Here is a 4,099-nt window from a genome sequence, read left to right on the forward strand (position 1 = left end):
GCCCTCCCCCCGCCTCCCAGCCCGCCCCCCCCCCCCCAAAAATAAAAGCAGTTCAGGAGAAGGAGATGGGAATAAATGTTTCTCCATGAGGAGAATTAGAAATATAAGCAACCGGGCCACACATTCTGGTAGCTCCAGGTCTGGGGGAGAGCCTTCTTTCTCTTCTGGACTGGGGAAGGTGGAGGGGTGACTCCAGCACACCCAAGGTGGGTGACTTTGGGTCCCAAACTGAGCTTGGGAGGGGACTTGGTGGCCTCTCGTGTTGATGCCCTTGCTTTTCGGGTATAGGCAAGATGTTGTCGGGGGGAACATCCAGCCTCCCCCTAAGATTTAGGACACTCTTTGTGTTTCTCCTGATGAGACGCTCTATTTAGCGACCCTGAGTGAACAGTGCTTACAATGGCAGGAAGATGTTTGCGCATCGAATGACAGGGCCTAGCGTTTGGGGCGGGGGAAGGGCAAGGGCTGGGAGAGGACTTGGCAACATTTTAAAGTTTACTTGAAAGAACAGCTGTGAGACAATAACCCGCAAATTCTGTTTAAAAAAAGAGAGAGAGAGAGAGAGAAGGGTATTTATCCTATCACATGATAAAACGTATAAAGCCACAGTAATTAAAACCGTATGGCTGGTGCCAGATGAGACACCCGGATAAGGGGACAGAAGAGAAATTCCAGAAATAGACCCGAATCTATAAAAGCCATCAGTATGTGGCGCAGGGGGCATTTCAACATGGTTGGGAAAAGAGTGATTGCTCGGGCGGCAGAATACCCGGGCTGAGACGGGTCCAGAGCCCTTGGCCGGGGACCGTCACTGCCACTGGTCTGGTCTCAAAAGCAGAGAGTGCTCTGTGTTCCAGTTGGGACAAAGGAGGGCAGGGGCCGTGGTGAGGGGTTGGTGGGAGCCATCGAGGCTGCTTCTGGGTTAGGGAGAGCACTGCCTCAGCTGCAGGGAGGACACACTTCCTCCCTCGCCCACCTCCAAAAGTGGATGATTCTTCAGCGTCAGGGGCCACTAAATGGGCCCTTCGCCCTTATCTGTTCAGGGGAGACGAGTTGCTAAACTTAGACCTCAGCATGAATCTGCTACCTTCTCCTGGAGCCCTCGTCCAGAGGACAGAAAAGCAGCTCCGTGGATGGTGCAGTCCCAAACTAGGAAAAAAATATATACATTACAGAAGATATATGTACTGTGTTCTGTTCGAGTTTGTTTTTTTTCCTTTTTTTTTTTTTTTTTTTTTTTTAAAACCACAGACAGCTCAGAATCACACTGCGGGAGTAAGAAGAGTCAGCAACTGAAGCATAACCATTGCATAGTATTAAATGAACAGAGACGGTGAGTTCTTTATTTACAGTTATTGTCTAGATAAAAAAATTCATAAAAACAGATGAATGGTCATAAATTATTTACCCCCTAATGGGGTGAACTGCCAAATGTACCCCATGCTGCTAGATAAAGGACGCAGAGTGCAAGCTGTATGAACTACAGTGAGTTTGGACAAACCAATCATTTCCTGTGTGCGTGTGCGTGCGTGCGTGCGTGTGTGTGTGTGTGTGTGTGTGTGAGCATCCATCATTCCTGACAAGAAGAGCCCAACGCGGATGTCGGGTGTCCTCCGTCACTTCCGCTGCTCCCTGTTCTCCGAGCGAGGCTCCCCTCAGAGAAACCCCTCCTGGTTTTCCCTGTGTCCTGGCTCCAAAAAAACAGGGAGCACAGTTGTGCAAGCGCAGCTTTCCTGGCGTCGCGGGATGAGGTCATGGACACAGGACTGGAGCGAAGAAGGTGGGGAGATGGAAAACCTTGAGAAAAGAAACTACGAAAAACCACGGTGATCCAGGGCTGCTCCACGTTTTCCACGTGCGGGTCTTGGCTTTCTCGGCAGGTGAGCAGTGGGCTGGCTTTTGGTGGTGTTTATGTTGGAATCCAATAGGCGTATCTGAGGGCTGGTCACCCCTTTGGGGATGCAGTTTCCTCTGCTGGGTACATTCAGAGATATTCCTTCACGACATTCAGGTGATGCTCTTGCACACGGAAGGTCCTCCTTCCGGGAAGGTTTTTGCCAGGTGGGATGGGCTGACTTGGGATCCCGAACCCTCAGGTCTTCTTCACAGCCACCCAGACGTAGGCCCTCCCAGCTGACTATGGCTCTTTTCCCGAGTGGCTCTCATCTTGTGTGTGGAAGAATTCTCTGGGCCTGGAGAAGGGAAGGGCCGAGCAGACACAGAGCAACTGTGGGAAGGGTCGGCGTGAGGAATGGGGGTTTTGCAAGCGAGGTGAAAAAGTGTTTGGTTTTCCTCGATGCATGGGACGTCATCGATCATGGTATTCAAAATGTCTTTTGCACTGTACAAGTTTATGGAAAAAGATTGTATGCTGAAAAGTCTCAAAGCAAACTTTGTATTAAATACAAAAGTTCTTTTATGAAAACAGCTGATACCCACAAAGTGCTTAGCAGTTAAGAGGCTGACGTACAATTAAATAAGCTCTCGTTAAGTGGGGTTCCTAGTGCCGTTATTGTCTTGGGGCGAAAATAACCACCTTTTCTCACCTGTGATACTGTAGGGTTTCAGAATGGCTTTCTGTCTGGGAAAGCAAGACTTGCCGTCGGAAGGCTACAGTATATATTGCGACTACAGGAAGACAATTTGGTTTAAAAATCACACTGAATACATCTCAATATACACATCATAAGGTTCGTTCGGATCTAAATAGTGCAGAGAAAAAGGCTATTCTTCTTCAAAAATAAAAATAAAAGCAGCAGGCCTTAATGATCCTCATTCAGTATGCCAACAGCTCGAGACGCTGCAATTTATAAGTAAATAAACCTCTAAATTACTAAAAAAAAAAAAAAAATCAACACAGTAGCATTTATAATATTGCGACACTACCTCCATCTCTGTACGGACAGTGCCAAAGAGAACCTTTTTCTGAAATGCTCTTAGTAAACTCAAGCGAGTTTCATCGAGAGAAAAGTCTTCAACCAGAGCTTGGCGGGCCCGGTCATCCTCGGGCCGAGCCGGCTGTTAGGAAGCCTTCTCTCCTCCTCTCCCTGCGTCTACAGAGCACGAGCATGGTGTTAACCCCCTCTGGATGGACACTCGGTAGCGTTTGGCTTCTGCCTGAGCCGCCCACGGTAGTGACATAATGGAACGGAAACAGCAGGCAAAAATCAGAGCATGGCTATTGTAAAACATCAAGGATGCAATCCAGGGAAGTGTCTGTTGGGCTGAGCCGTCTTTCTAGCATCCCAGCCACCAGCCACCAGTGTTCTTAAACCGTACAAATAGCCAAAGACGTTATCTACAGGTTTGTAAACAAATTACATTCTTGTTTTAGGACATAAATAAGTTAAAATAGAGCAATTTAAGCGGAAACAAGGCAACATGCCGGCAAAAAAACTTTATATATCCTTGTGTGTGTGTGTATATATATATATATATACATATATATATATACACCTATCTATATGGACGTATACAGTCTCGGAGAAGTATACGTTGATATAGATACAAAGAAATGGATATAACCTTGTGAGTGTCTATGAAGTTCTTCGGTTCCGTTGGTGCAAATTTACTAGGTGAGTTAAGCTCTGCAGTTTCAAAAAGTTGTTAAATTAACCTATGCAACTGAGACCATGCTGTGCAAGCATTTCAAAAACTCACAGACCAGTGGATTGGATAAATAGTCTCAGAAAAGAGTCTGTTGTCAGTTCCCGCCTAAGAAAACAAACAAAAAACCCTCCCCGACCCCCTCCCTCCCCCCAAACCGAACAAGGGGAGGACTGGAAGTGTACAGTACATTCATGCAGGGGACGTGGTGGCCTGGCGGGTCCATGGATGGTCCATGTTCGCGGGCGGGAGCCGGGAAGGGCTCGTTCTGGGAAAATCGCTCACTCCTGTGAGCCTCCCCCCACTCCCCTCAAGGAGACCCCGCCCCTTGCCTCAGAGTGAAAAAGAGTTCAAACAGCATCGCAGCCAGAAAAAAGGGTCTGTTGGGTGGAAATGTTGGTTTTCTCGCCAGTATTTGGTTTCCTGTTGTTGCTCGTTGCTGCTTGGGTGAGCTGGGTGCCTGGATGGGTGGGGCCCCGGGGTGGGTGGCGGC

The sequence above is a fragment of the Crocuta crocuta genome, unplaced genomic scaffold (genome assembly GCF_008692635.1).
Source record: "Crocuta crocuta isolate KB4526 unplaced genomic scaffold, BGI_CrCroc_1.0 scaffold69, whole genome shotgun sequence".
Taxonomy (NCBI): domain Eukaryota; kingdom Metazoa; phylum Chordata; class Mammalia; order Carnivora; family Hyaenidae; genus Crocuta; species Crocuta crocuta.